The following is a 23,853-nucleotide window of genomic DNA, read 5'->3' as shown; positions in this document are numbered from 1 at the left end:
ATGCTTCTTGAACTCTGTCAGGCTTGGTGCTGTGACCCTTTCCTTGGGGAGCCTGTTCAAGTTCCCAGCCACCCTCTAAGGGAAGAAACTTTTGCTGATATCCAACCTAATCCTCCCTGACACAACTTCAGGCCATTCTCTCAGGTCCTGTCACTGGTCACAGAGCAGAGATCTGTGCCTATCCCCCCTCTCCCCATCATGAGGAAGTTGTAACTACAATGAGATCTCCCTTCATTCTCCTCCAGATTGAACAGACCAGGTGACCTCAGCTGCTCCTCACATGGCTTCCTCTCAAGGCCCTTTATTATCCTTGCCCTCCTTTGGATGCTCTCTAGTACCTTTATATCCTCCTCTTATTGTGGCACCCAAAACAGCACCCCAGTGCAGAGCAGAGCAGGACAATCCCCTCCCTTGCCCAGCTGGCCTGATGTCCCCAGGACAGAGATGTCCCCAGGACAGGGATGTCCCTTCAGGCTGCCAGGACACTGCTGACTCATGTCCAGCTTCTCATCAACCAGGACCCCCAGAGTCCCTTTCCCTGGCACTGCTTTCCACATCTCATTCTCCAGTCTGTCTGCACAGCCAGGGTCGCCCCATCCCAGAAGCAGAATCCATCACTTGTCTCTGTTAAACTTCACAAAGTTGCTGATCGCACATCTCTCTAATATGTCAAGGTCTCTCGGCACAGCCTCTCTGCCTTTGAGGGAAACATCAGCTCCTTCCAATTTAGTATCATGGACACACTTGCTTAACAGTCCTTTGAGACCTATGTACAAGTTGTTTATGAAGACACTGAAGAGCACTGGGCCCAAGATGAAGTCCTGCAGACCCCCACCAGTGACCAGCTGTTAGCCTGAGGTAATCCCATTTACTATAATCCTCTGTGTCCTACACATCAGCCAGTGTTTACCCACTGTGTGATGTAGTTATCTATCTGTGAGCTGGATGTTTTGTCCAAAAGGGATATTTAGGGAGTCCAGCTCTTTGATACATTAGAAAATAATAAAAAAATAGAACAGAAAATAATTTTAGAAAGTTATTAGTCTGTCTCCATGCAAGATAATACTTTATTTAAAATGTGGTTTGAGGTCTAAACTTAGTCCACCTGATGATGATTGCATGCCCTATAATTCATGTCATCGTTGACAGCATACCCCTGTAGATGACAGGAAAGCCTTGTGACAAGGACAGAAATGTATGTTTGAGAAGCAGAACATTAGAAAGCCGGAAAACTTTGATTTAACAGTAGAGGCTGTGGGCTTAAGAAGGCTCAGTGTTACAAAATGTGCCAGATGTTTGCTTGTGTTTTCTTCTCTGCAGTGGTAGATTTAAAGGTTGTGATGCAGAATGTGGAACATAGTCTGGAATGGATTTACATAACAAACTGCAGATAAATTTGGTATTTTCTGATGAATGACCAAAGACCTTCAACTAAAAGCACCAAGTGATTGAATACTGCCTAAAAAATTCAGATCTTTGAAGCAGCTCTCAGAAAGTCTCTTCCAATATGTTTATGTATTTAAATTATGTTCCCAGAACAGGCAGAGAAGACTCCTGGGAGCAGAAATCCCTACTAATCTTTCTCTAAGCTACATGAGTTTGTTTTTATATTGGGAATAGAGATTTAAGACCTTGCCAGACAGAGAAAAAACATTTTATATTGCTTGGATGAAATTCTTTGCCTAGTATGAGGATGTGTGTACATGCAGTTCATGAGAGGGGACTGCTCTGGAGAGGAGGGGCTGGCGTGTCCCCAGGCACATAATGGCCTGTGTGCTGGACCAGCTACAGCATTGGCTGTCAGATTTTTAGACCCCACAGTGAAGCTATTGAAGTTTTCTGAGTCAAAAGCTACAAAAGGCTGATAGAGATTCATGTGGCCCACACACCTCACTCAAAGAGAAGCTCACGTTGCAGTCTGGATTCAGTTTGCTGTTTGGCATACATTTGTATGTTGTAACAGATTGCAGCTTTGGAAAAATGTCTTCATGTTCACTCAGTCATGTTCCCAGTGTGCAAGTTGATAAATGCATCTTCAATGTTAAAAGATCCATGAGGCTCACTCTCTGCTTTTGGTTAAAGGATTGAGAACTGCATTGTACCACCATAGAGTCTGAGTGTTTCCTTTTAGTTATTAATGTATTTTTTATTGATATTTTGGATATTTGTACTGTAAATTGAAAGACTGTCCCCTTTTGCAAATGCTTGTGGTGCCAGTTATTAGTGGTAGTTGGTACAAGGGATAGTGATGTCTAAATATCAGTAGTGAAATTATGTTGAGGAAAAAAAAGGATACAATCACAGAAATAAAACATAGTGATTGTATCATCACCAGTGATTTTAACTGATTATATTTAAGTTGCTGCTGTAGGGGATATTACAATACAGAAAAAAACCATTAGTAGAATAAAGAGAGAGAAGAATTAAAAGGAAATTTTAAAGTTTTATTTTTGAATTGCTGTAGAACATTTGTATGGGCACTGAGTATGCCCACAATCAAACAGGAACACCCTGGAGGACTTGGGTTTGCTATCTACTAATTTAAGAGTGATGTTTGTACTATGTGACTTTCAAAACCTGAAAGGAATTTTCCATTAATACATTGTATTAATTAAAAGAGGCTGCTGGGGAATAAAAGAGGAAATAAATACGTAGCAATCAGATGTCTCTTAGGCAAGCATATAAAAAGCCATTTGTAACTAGGTCCAATGCTAATTTATTATTTTACCCATGAAATCACTGCTGACAAAAAGTTTTTATGAGACAAATATCTGTGAGGTGTCAAGAAATAGAACAACCATTCAAAGAGCAATTTAGATCCCATTTGTATCAGAACACAAGGTGTTAAAAAAACCTCAAGCTGTGTACAAATACAGAGGGAAACCCTATTTTCAGAAGCAATAATTTAAAAAAGTTTTGTGTAGAAACCCCAATACTGAACTTCATAAGAGTTCCTTGGATCTAATAAGAGGAAGAGTTGCAACGGAATTGAGCTGAGAGAAATTTTAAGTGTAGTTTTTAATTTAATGCTGAAATGACTTCCCTGGAAAGGCATGCTCATGCACATGGTGACATGCCAAGGAGAAGGGTGACAAATTGGGAAGGGTTCAAAAAAGAAAGAATGATCTAAGAGCAGAGCGACTGACCTGGGAAACAAATTTAAAGAATTGGGTTTGTTCAGCTTGTCAAAGCTAAGCTTATTAAGTCATTGGATTGTGGTCTGTTAACTCCCTGTATTGGGAAAGCAGATCATGTAACAAAGGGATCTTTAATCTGGCAGACAAATGATGTAACAAGATCAAAGAAAAGCTAGAGCTACATGAATCAGGCCAGACAATGTGTGGCTCTTAATAGCAGATGAGCAATTGAGAACAATTAATTTTGGCATGTGGTAAATTACCATCTTCTGGAAAATGTAAAATGTGGAAATTTTAAAGATTTGATATTTGTTCTCTGAAGTTTTGGTCTGTTGAAGATATGATTTCTTCATTTAAAGATTTAAGGTAGTGAAACCTTGTGTCTCTGATAGCTTATATTTTTCAGGAGTCTGATTTATTCACTCTTCTAACCTTTTTATGGGCTTCTTTCTGCACTGTCTCCTGTTTGAGGTTTCAAAGTTCATTTGCAAAACATCTATATCCTCCCCCATGGTCTGACAGTCTTTGAAAAACCTCCCTAGTGGAATCAGTGTTAGAAGTTAAAGCCATCATGCATTCAGTTTATTGAGATAACCAATTGTGGTCAATTAAACATAATTACACTGAAAATAACACTATAGAACCTCTTTTCCAAATACTGAATATCGCTTACCACATATTCACGGAGAGAAAGGACCTATTACACTATCAACTCTGTTAATAAATATAACCTAATAACCATAATACATTAAGTGAATCTTTCATATGAAAGATGAATTTAATTTGAAGACTTAATTTCTGATTTGTAATATAAATTCTGTGAACTTGTATGTAGTTTTTCTGAGCCATAACCTTTTAATACATGTAATTTTCAATCAACTCACAATTTTAACTTTGGCTGTAGCATTTTGTTATGCATGAAATAGTAAAGAGCTCAGTTGGCTTGTTTGGGAAAAAAGATGTATTAACAGATTTTCTAGAGCCTTGGGATCAAAGGAGCTTCTGAGCCATCCTGTTGTGTCTCCAGTGCATTGCAGGCCATTAAATTCCACCCACTTACCTCTCTGTGTAGACCAGTTAGTTTGATTAGTGCATTTTTATCCACAGGAGGCAAAACATTTGTGTACCGGAGAGTCTTACCTGTTCAATAAAACTAGTCTGACCCCTTTCCTTTCTTAGCTTTGTCTCTGGAAATGGCTCCATTTAAGTTATTGTGGGGATTCTTTTCTTAGCATTTGCACAGCAGAATTCAAGGATAGACAGGTTAGCTCTCTTTGTCATCAGTGTCAAGGGGATGGTCTTGTGATGAAAATCTGAGAAAATATTTTCTAGCCATCCATATTGAGACACCCCTTGACTCACTAGGAGAAGATGGTCTACAGATATTGAGGACAGACAAAACAGTTCTAAACACTCTCTCTTAAAAGGATCAGTGTTTGCTTTATTTAAAGATTGGTTTCCCCACACACAGATGTTCTTATGCCCGTGTTCTATCACATAAACACTATCTGTTTTTATTTTGCATTCCCTCCAAATACTAAGGTTACATTTTCACCACAGCTTGACTTTTCCATAGCAAAAGTTTTGGAATCAATTCTACTTCTCACAGCCCAGTCTAAGTAGCAAAAAATTTGTCAGGCCATGATGCTGTAGTGGTCCTCACCATCTTCACCATCATATCTTCTCAAGAGCAGTGGGATGAGCCCTGGCTGCCCACAGAGCCCGTGTGCTGCTGCCTGTGTTGTTGTGCTTAGGTATCAGCTCCCTATCTCTTTACTGCAACCAACCCTGACACATGACCTGTTTCCCTGATAATCCAATGCTTAGGTCAATAAATAGCAGAGCAGAATATGGATAAAACACTAGCCACTGTTACTTAACTGTAATGTATTTACTCCTGCCAGATACTTAACTATTTTTCCATTTCACTTGATATTTTAAAGGGTTTGGTTTCCTTCTGATTGCTTTATATTTCATAGTTGAAAGCTTGATGTGGGGTACTAAGCAGATTTCTTAATCTGAGTGCTTTGACTTGTATCTGAGAAGTCCAGCCTTCATTTTACTCTTTGCATTAGAACTTTGAAGATGGGGTTTGGTAACTTGGGTAGATTCACAAAAAACAACCATTTAAAAAAAGATTTTTACCTTACAGTATTTCAAATTTGTATGTCACTTTCTTCAGAAGAATTCCAGAGAGTCCGTGTAAGAGAAAACAAAATTAATTGGTTGGTTTGGCTTCCACAGTGCTCCATAAGTGAATCAGGGCTGATGAATGCCAGGAGGCATAAGATCTATTTAGGGCTTGTGTAGGCAGATGCATGAGTTTAAGGGAGACCTTGGTATGCTATGGATTTGTTCTGGTTGCCTCCCAAGAAAAGGCTCTGGATCCAGTGACCTTGAGAGGTTTTTCCATTTCCTCTGTTTGTCAGAGGCAACCATGCTTGTGAAATCAGCCACACAGATAAGAAACGCTGTTGGTCTGTAAGGTTTATTTATCAGTGAATGCATGCTTTCCTGTGGTTAATCAGCTATTAAAGCTCAAAAGTTTTAAAATCCTTGTTAAGAAGATAGAACTATTGTTAATCTGTCATGAGTACAGGAGTGCAGCCTCTGTAGTGAAGCATTGCTGTTGAAAACCTCGATCATATGAATAATTTGTACAGAATTGTGTTATGATTTTTTAAAAGGTTACTGTTGCAGGCTTAGATACGACTGGGTGATTTGCATTGTTCAGTTGCATTCAGTGTCTTTCTAGCTAAGGATGTACTTCAGTGGTGAATCCCTGTATGGTAGCTGCAATTTAGCAAGTGGTTCGCTGGGAGTAGGAGAGGGATTCCAGCAGTCTTCTTGGAAGAATTACGTGGAAACAAGTCCTGCAGAGAAGATTAGTCTGAGAGAGCTGGTTGATATTCAAAGATCACTTCTTCTCAGGCTTAAGAACAATGCGTCCCGATGAGCAAGAAATCAAGCAAAGCAAATGAGAGGCCCTATGTGGATCATTAAAGAGCTCCTGTCATTAATCAGGCATAAGCAGAAAGCACACAAGAGATGGAAATGGGGATGGGCCACTTGGACTGAATATAGAAATGTTAACAGAACAAGTAAAAAATGAGACAAGGAAGGCCAAGGCAAATCTGGAATTCATTTTAGCCAAGGATGTCAAGAACAGCAAGAAGGTGTTCTTCAAATACATCAATAACAAAAGGAAAACAAAGGATAATATGGGCCTGTTGCTTAATGGAGGGGGGAAGCTGGTGAGAAAGAATTCAGACAAGGCAGAGTTACTAACACCTTCTTGCATTGTTCTTCATTGACTAGAACAGCCCTCAGGGGTCTCTGACCCAAAAGATCAGTGTAAAGGAATGTTGGAAGCAAGACTTTCCTTTGATCATGTTAGAGAACACTTAGGTGACCTTGACATGCACAAGTCCCTGGGCCCTGATGGAATGCATCAAAAAGCACTGAGGGAACTGGTGGACACCGTAGCGAGGCTGCTCACCATCACCTTTGACAGGTCGTGGCAACCATGAAAGCTGCCTGGGGATTGGAAGAAAGTAAATGCCACCCCAGTTTTCAGAAGGGGCAAGAAGGAGGACCCAGGGAACTACCAGCCAGTCAGCTTCACCTCAGTCCCTGGAAAGATGGTAGGCTTGTTCTGGAGGCTGTCTCCTACCACATGGATGACAAGAAGATGGTCATGAGTGGTCAACATGGATTCACAAAGGATAAATAATGCTTGATCAACCTGATTGCCTCCTGTGATGAAACAGCTACCTGAATAGGTGAGGGAAGAGCAGTGGATATTGTCTCCCTTGACTTCAGCGAGACTTTTGTCAGTAACACTCTGGTGTCATGTTATAGTGCAGAAAATAATCAATAAGAACGCATATAATAAAGCATGCAAAATATCCCCTGTGCATCTTCTCTATATACCTTGATCTGCCCCTTGCTAAAGTGCACACATTAGCCACCCTTAAAAGTAAGACTGGGTATGTAAATAGCTTTTGTTACAAACCACTATAGGCAAAATATCTCTATATTTTTATGTGGTAACTTAACAAGTATATTAACTACTAGTTGTTTTTTTTTGTAGAGGCCCTTAAAACAGTCGCCAGAACAGAAATTAAAGACATGGTGAATGAGGGAATGTTTATGTTCTTATCTATGATAAAAATAATGTATTTAAGATGGTTTTGCAAATAACATAAGGATTTATGATGTCTTCGGCAAAGTTATTTTACATATGAAAGTGAGAAAACAGGAAGAACTACAAATGGAAAAGGTAACACTTAAAAGCATTGGGAATTTGTCTCTCAGAGAATAGGTAAATTTTGTTTGGTAGCTAAGAAATTTTTCCCTGAGTGTGGCATGGTATTGCCAGGTCTGATCATTCAGAGATGAAAAGGCATTATGAGATTTATTCTCATATTTATTGCTTTTTGTTTGCCCTCTATAATTTCAGGGTGGCATCTGTTTGTTTTAAAGCCTTCCTTTATTGCCATGAGCACTAGCAGTGCTTTGGTCTGAAACAAAGCAGAAGCAGAACTTTGTTTAAATAATAAAGCTGAGACTTGAAAAGAAAACTTCCTGCTATTGCACCATTCTGAATTTCAGGAAATTGGCAGCCCTGTTGCAACTTTTGTGTCTCTCCTTGCATGGCCTGCTAAGCAGTGTCACTTCATGAAGGTAGAGGCAGTGATTCCCAAAAGAATGGAGTTCTGTGACCTGGAGTTCTGTAAAATCCCAGTGGGCTTGGGTCTTTGCAAATCCCGGTGGGCTTGGTACTTGCAACTTTTGTATCTCATGTATCTTGAGAGACCAGCTCACAGCTCCACTGTGATCCCTAGAGTACACCAGGAAATCCCCAATAAATATGGGTCTGGTCCACCTTTGCTAGTTTGTTGCTCCTTGCTTTTCATATGCTTCCTTTAGAGCACCTCAGTTAGTCTGTAATGAGATTAAATTGCTCTTGTGGCTGAATTATTTATGGCTTTTTATGTAATTTTCCAAATTTGTATTACCACTGAGAAATGTTAATTAAGTTTTGCCAAGACTAGTTTGAAATACATTTCAGATTTCCAGAAGAGTTTTCAACATTTCCATCCAAACCCCAAGCCCCAGTGGGATCTTCCATATTTTAAAGGCATCAGAGTTTAGCTTCTTGCTAAACACCCCTTGTACTGCAGGATCTCTGACAACCTCTAATCCTTCCAGACTTCACAGCATGGTCAGAAAATTGCAATTTCCTTTTCTTCTTTAAAACAAATTCTTATCATTTCTTGCATATGGTATTACAGCTGACAGCATGAAGTCCCAGCCTGAATATTAAGACTGTAATTCTACTTCTTGAGTTGTGGTGCAGTGTACAAATTCATTCAACTGGACTTGCAAGGTGGGTGCCACCAAAATGAAATCTCAATTAATTTACTAATGACAGTCAGTTGAGACTCTGTTCTATGTTGAGCAGCTGCTGATTCATATTTTAACAAGCTATTGTTTTCCCAATTTAAATTCTATGAATTTCTTGAATCATCAGCTTTTCTCCAAGATGCACTGGGTGGTATTTGCATGATTAATCATGCATTTTGACTTTTACTTAGCACACGTATTTACATAACTCCAGGATTAGTTAAGAGGAAGGGCAGAATGTGGCTTCCAGATGAAGTGGAAAAAAGTTTGGCAGTGGAAAGAAGTTTCAGCAAACAGCCGCGGGTCAGGAATTCTGAAAACCACGTCTGAGATAACTGGAGGCAGTGAAAGCTTTCTGCCAGTGGGGATGATGAGGGTAATACTGCTTCTTACTGGTATTTTCTGTGTTGAGTAGGAGAGGTCATTCAGGCAGTGTCTATAAAATACTGTTAGATTGTATTCCAATTTCATGCCTAAGTTTACTAGAGTGTCTGGCTATGAAATTATATCTAATTTCTGTTCATTTGGAAGGTGTTTGATGGTGTCTGCCTTCTGCATTACAAGATAAAATTTTTCATTGTTTGTTGAAAAGAAGTTTTTATTAGCATGTTGGTTTGATTTTAGCCTTTAGCTATTGCAGTGTTGGTTTCATACAATAAGTGTGAATTTTAAGAATTATATAAAATCAGGCTGAAGTAGGCCTCTAATTATATCTGGAGAGGATTAATTGTGCTTGATGGCTTCTGATAAATGTGTGACACTTTTAAAATCAGTGTCTAAAGCTCAGGAGGATAGGACTTCATCTCCTCTTAAGCATCTTGTCTCAGCATTCTCAGACTCACTTGCTGGAGCAAAAACTTGCTCAAGTGCACCTGGCACACCTTGCCAGAGAGTTTGTTATAGCTCCAAAGCTGGAATTCAAAAGTACAGGGACAGACCTTGGACTGGGAATTAGATGAGGGATTTCCCACTTTGGCCAGGTAGGCAAGTAAGGATACACCCTTCCTGGAGAGCAGCCCCCTTCCCCGTGGCTGTGCTGCAGATTTATTTTAATTCCTTATGTGGATGTGCATGCACAGCAGCTTGAAGCCCATCACAGCCCTACCCACGTCCCTCTATTAGGAGAGAGAGTCCTGCAGAATAGGGTTCTGTTGCATTAAAACGTCCACAGAGGAGCATGTGTGGGCTAATGACCCATCGAGTATTTTGCTACCCCTTGGGAAATTTTCAAAGGACACTGAGTATCAAAAAAGGAGGGTTCTTTCTGACCTTGAGAACTATCCCGTTTTGACTGGAAAAATTAGGGCTGAGGGTTTACATAAAGACTCTGAAGATGCTTCAGCACTCTCCCTTTTGCGTGCTGTGCAGAGATGGAGTACAAGAAAGCACCCAGTGTATCCTCTGAAAACGGTGGTAGCTGCTGTCAATGAGCTGTTACAGGTTGGATCTTTCTGAATCCTGATATTGTATGAGCAGAGTCACTCATGAGTTGTTTATTGTAGTACCACATGTGTTAATGGTTGCTGGCATCACCTCCGTACTATAAATATCCCACTGGATAGTGACACAGTGTTAATTCTGCATGTGTTTACCATTTTTATTTGCTTTTTCTAACCAAATATTTACAAACAATCCCATTGTACTCTCTGGCATTGTGAGGCAGCTCCCTAAAGGAAACCATTAATTTTCTGCTGTACAGCATTGGTTGATTAAATGCTTTGTGGAGGGGGAACTGATATGAAAGCGTAGAAATGAAAACAGCAACACTCCTGCCAAGCACTGTAGCCTGTTGCTTTCATTCATCAGCTGGTTTTATTCATTCGTCTGAAGGAATGCTAGTGAATGAATCTTATTGGAGAGCTACACAAACTGTGAGGCAGCGCTCAGGAGCGCAGCAGCCTCCCTTCCTTGCTGTCTTCTATCAGTATCCCTGTTCCCAACACCAGGGGTCAGCTTTCTACTGTTAATTTGAAGCCCTTTCTGCTCCAGCTGTGGCATCTAGCCATTACGAGATACAAGGAAACCAACGGGAAGCTCCAACCCTCCTCTAGAGCAAACATACTTTACAGGAATGGTTAAGGTAGAAATACTTATGTGTTGGGTAACTTGTAACTTCTCCCGGCAGAGCTATTTTCTAATTGCCTTTCTCTTCCATCCAGGAGCTGCAGTTACCTATTTGTTGTTTAGACTGACTTTGGAGTCAGTGGATGTGACAGCTCCTTCACAGTGCCCTGGGATTGCAGAGTGGGCAGGATCTCTGCCTGCCTGTTTTAGTTACTCACATGGTCTTCATTGCTGTCATGTCTGAGGTTCCTTTCTGCCTTGAGAGTCTGTATCTTTCCAGATAAGGTCATGCAGCATTGCATTTACTTCTTAACGATGAAAAAACTATGCCAAGGGGCTCACAGCAAACAGCAAATACCTACATCAGCATTCATCTCACATCCTGCAGAGCAATGCTAGAAACAGCAGGCTCTATTCCAGCAATTCCCATAGAAGGGAAGTGACTCTAGAGGCATTTTTTTCCAGATATGTTATTCAGCCCTGATTGCCACTTCCCCACACTGTGATTCTGTTATAGACAGTCCCTAACTTTTCCCAGCCATCCTATGCAAAGAGCAGGGAACTTTGTAACTCAGCTGTCTTTGCTGGCTAGCATTCAATCAGACAGCTGGGTCACCAGGCAGCTTTAAAGACCTAGTCCTCCTTAGATTTATTTTAGGAATTGCTAGTTATGTAGATTGAGTGTTACATAAATGTAATGGCACTATCAGTACCCAAAGATGGCAGTGTCATTTAAAATTATTATTTTTCAGCCCTGTCAACAACCACAGGACCACTGGGGTAAGAACAGAGGGGGGAATCAAAAATGGCAGAGGGAAAGAGAGATCAGCATTTTTAGCAGCCAGCCATAGTTAGATTGATTTGTGTCAGTCATGAAACTGGACTTGAAAATATTTTCCTATCTTGATGTACACTCTGAGAAAGAAAACTTCCAGCTAAACCTGGAAAAGCAGCTGCAGAAATATGTGTAAGGGGGTCTGACAATGTCCTATGCATTCTCTTACTTGAGAGTAGGAGGAAGAGATGCTGCTTCTGTATGATTTGTTGAGATCTTCCCTGGAATGTTGTATCCAGCTATTAATAGTTCAGTCTTCAAAATGAATGTTAAAATTGCAAAAGGTTCAGAGAACCACATTATGACTGATGTTTGAAAACTCTGCCTTACAGTTAAATTCTTAAACAATTCAACTTGGCTTGTTAAGGAGAAGATTAAGTAGTGATTTGATTACTGTCCATTAATTACTTGAAGGGAAAGGAAGGAGATATCTTATAGAAAAGAACTCTTTCATCTTACTTTTTCATCTAGGACAGAATCTAGCAACTGGAAGTAGAATTCAGAGATCCCAGAAAGCTGAAAATGAATTTTTAATGGTGGAAGTGATTAAGCATAGGAACAAATAAAGGATTTATTCATCACAACTATCTTCTTTAGTCTTGGAATTTACAAATCTGCATTGAACACATTCCATCATTAATTCTAGCAATATGTAAGTTACTTTGTAAGCTCCTGAAGTTAGATGGCTTGTCATTATTCCTAGGGCAGAATGGTACAAAGAAAATGTAAAAGGCCCCATTAAAGACTTTTTCTCCAAAGACTTTTCTGTCTTTTGTCCTGCAGATGAGTGTGGATCATTTTTCAGCAGAATGCATTAGTAAAAACCTGAAGCAAATCTATCTAATTTAATGTTTTCATTAGTTGAAACTTGTAAGATATTCAGACTCTTCTTAGCTTACCTTTGGTTTCTTGCTGCTGTAAAGCAAAACGATATTTTCTGCAATGTGAAGTCTTCCTCTGTTTGCCCCTGCTTAGGAAACTCAGTCATACTTTTTCAGTTTTTCTCTTCATGCTTATGAGGCTGCCAAACTGTAGAATATAACCAGAAATATCTGGATGCTAACCTTCACTGGCCACTTCAGGTTATGATTCTGTCAGGAATAGTTTGAAAGTTCTGGCCATTGAAAAATAAGTGCAGATCAAATTTGCATTTTTTAGAAACTTATAACATCAGAACAACATGAAAACCAACTCATTCTGTGTGTGTTTTTAACAAAATAATTTGTATTGTGTGTTCTCATGGGTATCACTTTGTAGTAGCATATGTGAAAGATGATAAAATAGAGTATTTTTTTGGGTATTGTAAAATGAAGTCAACTAGGGAAGGTAGGAAGAAAAAGTATTCAGAGATGCTTAACTGTATCAGTGAGGGATCAAAGTGGTGAATCATGTAAGCAGATTTGAGTTGTTTGATCCTTGCACTTTGGTTTTTCTGGTTATGAGACATGCAGAATACAACTTTGCTCTGTGAAGAACTTGAGGCTCACTCTGCTTGTATGACTGTACAATCTATGCATCCTTAATTTTTCAACATTATCATGCTGGACTTAAATAATTGATGAAATTTAGGAAGTGGCTGCTCTTGGGAAAAGGCTCACCTGCAATAAAAAAAAGGCAGCAGGTATTGCTCCAAGAGCTACTGCAAAGTCTTTCAGTCCTGAGTTATTCTTGTCGGATTCCTGCAGGTATGAGAGAGCTGGCTGGGATTCACTGGCATTCTCCAGCTTCTCCCATCAAGTGGTGTGTGATGAAGTGGTTTCCACTACTGTATAAGGGATCTTCATAGAGGGACAGTTGTATCAGCTCTTGTATTTTTTGGTGAGTTCTCAAAAGAGGGGCCAGCACAGTAGATTCTCAAGATACTTACACTGATCCCTCCCCTGGCTCCCACTGTACAGGAGAGGAATTTTATGGAGCAGAACACGTTTTCTAGATGCTATGCAGTCCCAGGCTTCTTCCTGTGCTGCAGAAGTGCTGGAGGGAAGACTGATTGTCCAACAGCAGCCTGGCTGGGGGGGATGGGTGATAATGGGGACATAAATTCCTCTTTAACACCCACAGCAGATCCATGTGTTGGCCAGAGCCGGATCTGGTTTAGGTAGTGGTTGGCTTCTCAGGGCTGCAGGTCTACAAAGCTGGCCTACAGAAAGGTGGAAGTTTCTTACGTGGATAAATACCTGGTGGAGGGGAATGACAAAAACAGAGATGGACTCTTCTCAGTGGTATCAAATGAAAGGCCAAAGTCATTGATTTAAACCAAGATAGATAAAAGTCCCTCAAAATGTAAGGTAGAACTTCTTTACTGTGTGTTGGTTGAGCAGAAGAGCAATATTTCCACAGTCTAGAGAGGCTGATTTTAAAAATCTGACAACACAGTCCTGGACACCATGCTCTGACTGACACTGCTTTAAGGCAGAATTGGGCTAGATGTTCTCCAAAGGTACCTGCAAACCTCAGGTATCCTGCGGTTCTGTGATTTTTTTTCCTTTCTTTTTCATCCTTTTTCCATCATACATAAGTGTAAGCCAAAATTTGTCCCATGTTTTGCATAGATACTTGATGCTTTATATGAATCTTCTGGACCAGTTTCATTCCCCTGGTAGTATCTTGTTGTTCTTTGGAAATTCACTTTGAAAGATCCTCTGACCTTTTGCCTCAACTATCTTTTTCCCCCTGACCTTGTTACTTGGTCAAAGGATTGAAAGCTATTGCTTTGTTGCAGTATACAGTGCAAACTTATGTTACTTAGGCAATTTGGGAGTGAGGAAGGCCAAGGTGAAGCTGGAACTGAACCTAGCAAGGGACACAAAAAAGCTTCTATACATACATTGCCCAGAAAAGGAAGGTCCAATGAGGTGCAACTCCTCCAATAAAAAAAAAATTATGGAAAACTGGTAACAACAAATGAGGAAAAGGCTGAGGTACTCAGCAACTTTTTTCCCTCAGTCTTCAATGGCAACCTCTCTTCCTACACCTCTCAAGTGGACAAACATCAGGATGGGGACTGGGAGAGCAAAGTCCCTCCCACTGTAAGAGAAGGTCAGATTCCCCACCTGAGGAATCTTAATGTGTATAAGTCTTGGGACCCAATGAAATGATGTGGTTGCCAAGCCACTCTCCATGACATTTGAAAAGTCATAGCAGGTAGATGAAGTCCCAGGAAAAGGGAAGCCATTGTATCTATCTGGAGAAGTGGTAGAAAGAAGGACTCCAGGAACTGCTGACCTGACAGCCTCCCCTCTGTGTCTGGGAGATCATGGGATCTAGTTTCTTCCTGGACAGGGACCTGCTGCAGTGAGCCCAGAGGAGAGAGACAAGATGGTTGGAGGGCTGGAGCATCACTCCCGTGCAAAAAGGCTGAGATAATTTGGGTTGTTCAGCCTGGAAAGGAGAGGGCTTCAGAATTTTTTGTGGCCTTCCAGTATCTGAAGGGAGCCCAGAAGGACTATTTACAAGAACATGTAATGACAGGACAAGGGTGGACAACTTTAAACTGAAAGAGCGTAGGTATAGATTAAATATTGGGAAGAGATTCCTTACTGTGAAGGTGCTAAGGCACTGGCACAGGTTGCCCAGAGAAGCTGTGGATGCCTGTCCTTGGAAGTGTTCTAGGCCAGGCTGGATGGGGCTTGGAGCAAGCTGATCAGGTGGAAGGTGCCCCTGCCCGTGTCAGGGGAGTTGGAACAAGATGATCTTTAAAGTACCTTCCGACTCAGGCCATTGTGCCCCTGCCCGTGTCAGGGGAGTTGGAACAAGATGATCTTTAAAGTCCCTTCCGACTCAGGCCATTCCATGATTCTGTGATTCTGTTTGAGACTAATAAATCTTTACATAATTCTGTTTTGGTTTTTTTTTTCTATTTTTTTCTTTGAAATCTACTTTTAGTAGCTCTTAAAATCCATTTATGTTAACCCCCAATTATACACTTAACATACCTGCTTAAGATGCATAATATTTCATGTACTAAAAATAAAAACAAGCAGAACCCCCCACAATTTCTGTCAAATAAATGAATATCTGGTTTATATCCCAGCCTTATACAAAGGGGAATGATGAAAAATATTGTCCAAATTTAATGTTCAGTAGCTGGCTGCACAAAAAAATGGGAAGAGGTCCATTAAGGACCTGGGAGATGCTTAACTACAAATTAGTAGGGGCCTAGGCAGTTCTCTAGAATAAATATCACTGTTTTTATGCCCTGTTTTTATACACTTCCCTAAACATTTGATGTTAACCACTGCTGCAAATGGGTTAGGGGCAGGTGTTGGATCTGCAGTGGCTACTCTTAATTTTCATGGTGCATGCTAGTGCAAAACTGACTGCATGCCCATATGTATGACTCTGCTTCTTCCTCGCTCCTCTGTTAAATCTGGGTCTTCTGCCAAATGTCTTCAAAAAATATTCTCAGAGCTGCTGTATCATTTCTCATTGTCTCCTCAATGGCCTGAGCTGTACATGTCCATCTCATCAGGCATCATCTGTCTGCTTCCAAGAGACCACAGCACTGCCATAAAACACTAACTTTCCTGTCTCTTAATTATGGAATGCATAAGCATCTCCTGCAGTGTGTACATCCCCCTCAGAGCTGTTCTGGTCAGGAATACTAAAGTGCTGGCAGCCTAGCTTGTTTGCAGGTTGGTGTGATTATCCAGAGGCAGCACATTTGTAGATAACCATTTGTGGCATGATCCAGGGGATTTCTAATCGTTGCGTGCCACCTGGAAGCCCCTCACTTGGCCACTTGATGGCACTCTTAAATATTTAATTGGTTGCAAATGTTCTCAAATGTGCCAGTTTCATAGAATAGGGATAGAGGAAACAGAGCCTCAGGTATTAAAGAATGAAATACAATCAAAATTGGAGCAATAGTTCAGGTGACTGTGGCAAATGCTGCCTGGTGTGTAAGGAGAGGATTAGCACCCGTCCGGCTTCCCAGCTCCAGAGTGCTCTGCAGAGACTGCCTCAGCTTTTCCTCATAGGAGAGGTGCTCCCTCATCTTGGTGACCTTCTCTGGACTTGCTCCAGCAGGCTGAGGTCTGATGTGCTGAAGACCCCAGAGCTAGATGCAGCACTCCAGGTGGTGTCTCATGGCAGCAGAGCAGAGGGGCAGAATCCCCTCCCTCAACATGGTGTTAGCTTTCATAACATACAGGCAGCTGCACCATTATTATTATTTACATTGTAAAATCATGCCCTTATAAGCATTTATTTAAAGAAGAAAAGGAAGGAAGAATTATAGTGTATGCTAGACCCATGATGAAAAAGCTTGTCTGATCAGAATGAGAAAACTCCAGTTTTCTATAGAGCATTACAAACTCAGCCGAGTTACATATTCCTTCTTTTTGCACTGCTCACCTGCTCACCTCACTCTCAAGGGAGCTCAGATGAAAGTCAGATCATTCTGCTTTTTTCATGAAACTGCTACATCTTTTCATCCCCTTCTCCTGTGTTTTTGTTTGCTTTTGAGCTTTTGCTTTCACAGGCCTTGACAAACAGTGCATGGATCCAGTGGTTCCTAAGTACTGATTTTTGTTGGCCTGGTTGACTGTGGTTTCTCTTGTATTACTCTGCCAGACTGTATTTTAGAGTAAGAAAGGCTATCTCTATCTATCCATCTCTGCTTCTGAGGTATGTCTTGCCTCTGACATGTGCAGAGCCCTCAGCACATATTAGGACTTCAACAAGGCCTCAGGACATATATAAATTACAGCTTGCTTCGTCATCTGTCAATTTTGTCTTCTCTAAAATATCCAGAAGACTTTGAAATTCTGGTTTTGTACCTCTCTTATCCAAACTGCAAGTTCCTAAGAGCCCCAGCTAAAAATGTTAACTGGATCAGGAGTAACAGGGATTAGTCAAGCAGCTGGTGAAAGGTGTCAAGCAGAATGTTAAATTTGACATTCGAGCATCTAAATCAGCATAAGCCAAAATGATCTATCACTTGCCTCCTCTGCTCTGGTGGACTTGCTCAGCATTTGCAGATCTTGCAGTACCAACACTGCTAATTGGAGGGTACATATTTCCCTGTGCTAGGAAATGCCTGTGCTCACAGAGTTCAGGCCAATGCAGGTGGTCTCAACAGGAGCGTTCAACTTCCACTGATGAATGTCAGGAAATAAATGCTGGTGGAATTATCATCTGAGGCTGTGTCTCAGAGGGGGTGCTGTAGTAGCCCTGGATCTAGGCATTGTTTTCATTGCTCCTGTGGGTGGGAATATAAACTCACAGCAGATGAAATGTGTGACTGATGAAAAGGCAGGTGAAGCTGTAAATCATGCTGGGAACAGAGCTGTTGTGCAGAGTGATTAATGTTGTGGTAAACCAGAATTATTCAAAGCAAATGCAATTTAGTGCAGTTAAATATAATATAATACCTCTCTAGACAAAAAGGAGTGCTGTATTTTGGAAGGCAGCAACTCTTTAAAAAAATAAAGGAGGAAAACCCCACTTTTGTGTACAAGTGAGAAATCTGAATCCCAGTGTGGTGGCTTGGCAAGGAGAACAGGATTCTGGTGTGCAAACAGGGAATCCTGAGCAGCAGTAGAGATATTATTTAAACATTAGTGGGACTAATACTGGAATATTATGTTTGATTCCAGAGCCAACATTTTTCAAAGCATGCAGAAAAATTTTAAGTAGTTCAGAAAGAGCCACAGGTTGATTCAAGAGTTGGAAAGCATGTCCCAAATGTGGAGAGAGAACAACATCCAGTTGAAATTTGGATTCAAAATGAATTATGTCTGGCCCTCACACAAATCCTAGCCATGTGATATCCTCCACTTATCTCTGGAAAATTTGTTAATATTCTACTCTTCTCCATGTCTGCTGAGAAGTGGCTTTCTCTTTGCAGCTGTGGAGGCAGTGTCCTTCACTGGATGTGGCAAAGTTAATGTTAGTTCCTGGCTTTTTGCTAAGCAGCACTGTGCAGTGCTGGTCAAAATATCCGGGATTTTTTGAGTTCAGGCTGTGATGGTTATCAAAAGTATGCTGAAATGTGACTACTGTTCAGTTTTTAGAGTGTTTTAATGAAGAGAAGCACCAGCTATGAAAGAAATCCTTTATCCAGTCAAGGTAGGCATAATAAGAATTAGCAGTGGCAAGCCAGGTAAGTAAGGAATTAGGTGCAGCTTTTTAATCACTCAAAGCAGTTAAATGTTGAAACAAACTGCAAAAAGAAACAGTGGCTTCTCTGTTTTTTGAGATCTTCATATGAAGTATGCATATACTTGCCAAAACCAAGTTATCAGGCTCAAAACAGGATATGCCAGTAACATTTTTGGATCTGTGAAAAAGAGGACGCCAGGCTTTCTGGCCTTGAGTTATGAAGTAATGAGTTCTCAAAACATTTTCTTTTCTGGGAAGGGACTGTTTTGAAAGTCCAATATTCATATTTTCATTGCCCACAATATGGTTCAAAGCCTGATCCATAGTGATGTGGGATATATCAGCACAGCATTGTGCTGTACACAAGTGCAGTGTACCCGAGTGCTCTGAGCATTTAAAGGAATAGGAACAGATTGAGCACCAATGATCCTAGTTTAAACTTCTCAGGGATCCTGGGATGCAGTCTGCTTGAGCAGAACCCTCTGGAGTCCCAGCTCTGTTCCCTGTTCTAGTCTGGTAGTCGCCTCTGCTGCCCTTTCTCATTCTGTAAAAAGGAATGCTGCATATACAAGCCTAAAGCACTCTCAAGTGCCATAAAACTTTGAGATATTATTGTTATTCCTGAAGAGCTTTGAAAACACATTCAGCCCATGCCCAAACTCTCTGAACTCTTGGAAAGCTTTGTTCTTTCCTGATTTTTTGGAACTACTGGCATACAGTTAAGCCTGAAGTGCCAGCTGTTTCCTTTCTTACAGCACACACCAATTCTGCGACTGCAGCAAAGTGTGGAATTGACACAGCTTTTTAAAATAAGCCAGGGGAGAGTCTTGCTAGAACAGTGCAAGGTCATTCAACTTGTTTCACAGCGGGTTAGATTAGCCTGTGCTCAGTGCTCTGCTGCACAGGATTTGTTCACTGATAAAAAATAAATTGTATTGAAAATTCACTAATTTGTGACTTGCTCAGTCATCATGTCTATGTCATGCAGATGGAAGCACAGGAATATTCTTAGATTTTGCTCAGGGGTTTGAAGATTTCCGATTTCCTAGGGAACATTTGCTGGTCTTCTTTTTTGTCCTCTACACTTTAAATATTGGAAAGAGAAAGAAATAGCTGAGATATATCTTTGGCTACCAACAATTTTGTGAAACTGATCTCTCCCCCAAAGAGGAGATTGCCTCACCAAGTGTGGAGCACAGCCAGCCCCTTCCCTTGGCTTCTTAGTAAACCAGTCCTAAAGGACAGAGCCCCAGCTAGCCAGCTTAAAGCATGAATGTATCTGGGAGAGTAGAAGTATTTGTAGCTGTGATCCTCAGAAACAATCAGCTGTTCACAAATGTACTTCATTTTGCCCTTCTTTCCCCTCCCCCAGATGGGCTCTTAGAGGACACAAGACAGATTTTAGGTACCAGCAGTTCTTTTCAGTGTGATGATATCTTGGTCCAGGACGTGTCAGTGAGACAGCTTGCAGACTTGATTTTTAGAAAGCCATCACAGGATCACAGGATCTAAGATATAGGGCTACAGGTTTTTGGGTTTTAAATCCTCTGAAGAGAAAGTAATTTGCCAGTTTATCACACATGAAACTGTAACACTGGCTCCTTGTATAGTAAAAATACCAACTTTAACTCATGCCTGTGGAGGGTCCCACATGATATTTATTATGTAGCTGCAGGATTTACCTGAAGCATTGTGCTTTCTGCCTTGAGAATGATGTTGCTTTGAGCATAGTTGTTCAGCCCTAAGCATTTTGGAGGAAATGGAAGAAAACCATGTATGCCTCATGGCTTTTTTGTTCATGAATAAAGAGGGAAAGATACAAATAATTTTTTTTTAAATCTGTCCAGCAAACAAAAGACTTTGATCCGAAGTTGGACATTTGCTGATTCTTTTAAATTCAGCCAAGGAATAATACAAATGAAAAATCTGTTAAGCCAGGTACTTAGTAAGCATCAGAATAAAAGATTCAGATGCTTTTTAGATTACTACTTTGCATAAACTATTTGGTGATATCACAGTGATATTCTTGGGTACTTTTCTACCACTACAGTATTTTTCTGAAAAGTATTTGGGGTGAATCTGTTCAGCTTTAGAGGCATATTCAGAGGGCTATTTTAGACAGTGATCATAGTTGGTTTGAAACCTATTTCTGTTTGCTTTGTGATGTTTACAGGCTCAGTTCTCCATGTTGAGACCAGTGATCATACTATCTGCATCTTTCCTTAGCAAAATTTGTTTTCCTACATACATTTATTATATGTCAGGGTCTAAAATTTAGCCTCTGCTCAGGTGAACACTGAGGGCTCCTCATGGCAGCAAGAGTCTGTTCATTCTCTTCTTCTTGCTGTGCTGCCTTGTGTCTTCCTGTAAAGAACAAGTCCTGCTGGCACTGATTATCAGAAAAACTGTCCAATATATCTAATATCTCCAGCCCTGGTATTCCAGAAAACAAAAACTTCAAAACACCAGTTTTCACTTAGTGGATCTGCATGGGGCAGATATTCTTTATTCTTCCAGTCCATACCACTGCATCCATGAGGTGCAGAGCAGCTGTCTCAGGTCTGAAGCTGCTGTCTTAACTTCCAGCAGTGGTTCACCATTCTCAGATCTTGGTCTGTACCTTTTGCACCTTTTGGTTGTGCTCTGTGATCTTCTAGCATTGATTCACCCTGCATCCTGAGAGTCTGTTTGCCCAGTGTTTTGGGGCAAAGTGCAGTACTCTGCTTGTTTTTACTGAAAACCAAAAACCTTTTCCTTGAAAATGCTGCTCTTCAAAGCTATAGCACAGATGTGTTGCTGTGAGTATGTGCTGTGCTTGCCATTCTGGAACACTGAATATCACTAATAAAAAAAGCCCTTTATAAAAACTATTAATTAAAGAATATGTTGGTATATCACAGGTTAGTACTCTGAATGAGAATTCACCGTACATTAAAATTGATTGATATGCCTGTGCTCAGCAGGTTAGTGTTTTGCTGAGGTTTATGTGTCATGCTTCAGTGTTAATTGTGGGCTATTCTCATCACATTACCTTTCATCAAGAATAGGCTGTACTTTAGCAATCATATTATTCAGCCTTACGTGTCGTATTCACATATCTGTGATTTAACCCACATTCCTGGTATTTGGTAACAAAAAGGAGATGATATGAGTAGGATTCAGCTCTTAGATTAAGGTGGGTTTAACATTCTCTAGCAGCCACTGCAGTCAGTGGAGCCTAGAGACTTAAGCAGCACTCACAGAAAACTCCCCTTTAAGGTGCTGCTGGTACTGATGGTGTCAGAGCTTGGACTCTGGGTGCACAGCCAGCACACACAGACCTACATTTGGGTGTTGAAAGCTGTAAACTCGACCCTACATCTCACTCTGCCAGAGCTTCTTCCCAAGGCTTTGCTTTCCTCTGCCAGACTAACCCTCAGGTGGAATTGCTGAAGCTGCTGAGCCATTTCACCTGATGAAGACCTGCTCTATCACCCCTTACTGAGGAATGTGGGTGGACTCTGTTCCTGTCAGGTCACTGGGAAGAGAACCACCTCCAAAACCCCACTTAGATCTCTGGCTGAATCATCCCCTGTAGAGGTGTCTCCTCTCCTGTCTGTGCAAGGAGCATGGGAGCAGCCCTCTGAGGCTCCTCAGCACAGTGCTAACAGATAGAAAATTAATGTGTGCTACAGACCTTTTGGGAATATGCCTGGCTGGTCAGCCCACTCCAAGAGAAATAAGAGCATGTAATAAGTTAAATTCAAAGACTATCCAACCAATTTGACTTCATTCTGCTCTGAGTCACTCCTGGTGGTCGTTTCCACAGCCTTCCCAAGTGTTTTTGCTTCTGAGGAGAGCACAAATTCATACTTATCACGCATAGACCTCAACTACATATCAGTTCAATGACATTACTTGGCTAAGAACAAAGACAATTCTGTGAATTAAAAGAACTGGAAAATCTTGGATGGAGAAAGTAAGTTCACTTCCTTTTCAGCAAAAATTCTAAGAATAAGGCTCCCCTTCATAAAAAAAAAAAAAAAAAAAAAGTTAGAAATATTATTTGGGGTCAGATATGTTTAATGCCAGTTTTGGAATCTCACCTTTCTGCAAAATAAAGAAGGCATTTTCCTCTTCTATCCCCAGTACAGAGAGACCTGTGAAAATATTCTATTTTGATAATTTAGTACAAGCAGCAGTAATAGTTTTGTTAGTGTGTGCTTCTTTACTGGTTCTTTGAATGCTTTTATGTGGCCCTGTTAAACATGGAGTACACAATGTCTGTATCTGCATGCTGACTTGGAATCAGTTTGCTACTAACTCTCTAAAGTTAGTGTTATCACTGGAGTACACATTTACCAAGACCTGATCCTGCAGGTTGGACAAAATATTAAGAAAGGTAGGAAGCAGTTTTAAAAGGAGAGGACTGTTCTGGAAATAGGATGTGTAGCAAGTACTTGAAGCACAGAAAGGAGTAAATTTATTTCCCATATACTGTGTGCCTGAAGGCATTGGCAGTAATAAAAAGCCCTGGATGGCTAGAAAGCTCTCAGAGGCAGCATTGTTTTCATAGATTAGCAAAGTTCCTTCTTTGTTTCTGGGGAGCTTATCTACATCAACAGCTTTTCTTTCCCTTTCAGAGAATTTGGAAATTGTTTTTTTACATGATCGAAATACCCTAAGAATTGCAGAGACAGTCAGGGCATGATAAGAAAAAAACACAAAAGAAAGATGATCCTACTGAGAAAAGGGAGAGCTAATTTCAGGCAGCACAAAGAAAAGGTGAAAGTAAATAGAAAAAAAGATTGGAAAGTCTAGGCAAAAAAAGAGCTTCTGTGCCAAGCAGGGAGATGTTGGACATAAATAGAAAATAAAGCTATAGTGACTTTTACATTGTCCACTTATGAGTAATGGCAATTGATAAAATGCTTTACAGATACATTAATGAAATGTTTTTCTCTGAAAAAAGTAGTGGAGACTGAAATAGCAAATATTGCCAATACAGAAATTGAAATTATGCTATCCTTGGTTCAGCCTTTATGTCTGCAGAGAATTGAAGTCCTAACCCACAGAAAGAAGTATAATCCTAGCCCAAGGAAATAAGTGTCCACAAAATTCTTCCTTTCCTCCACACTTCTCCTCCAAGGCTTCACAGGTCTCTCTCCTAGGAATAAAGCAAATACTACCAAAATAGTAGTTCTTCTGCATAAGTACATTGTGCCTATGTCCTGGGTGTGGCATGTCAGTGGTGGAAAGGATGTTCAGGTGTGGGCATACCAAAATGACCATTTGGTCCTGTGACTGGTAACTTTGCATTCAGGC

At 40.6% G+C, this 23,853-nt stretch overlaps 1 protein-coding gene across 1 annotated transcript in view; it reads left to right on the top strand.

The window, feature by feature from the left end:
- DNAI1 (dynein axonemal intermediate chain 1) overlaps window positions 1–23,853 on the top strand; it is a 136,690-nt gene that overhangs the window by 38,208 nt on the left and 74,629 nt on the right. The window lies entirely within an intron of this gene.

This window comes from Passer montanus, unplaced genomic scaffold (assembly GCF_014805655.1).
Source record: "Passer montanus isolate IOZ18808 unplaced genomic scaffold, ASM1480565v1 scaffold176, whole genome shotgun sequence".
Lineage (NCBI taxonomy): Eukaryota > Metazoa > Chordata > Aves > Passeriformes > Passeridae > Passer > Passer montanus.
Note: the sequence above shows the minus strand (reverse complement) of the source record. Positions and strands in the feature narration are given on the sequence as shown.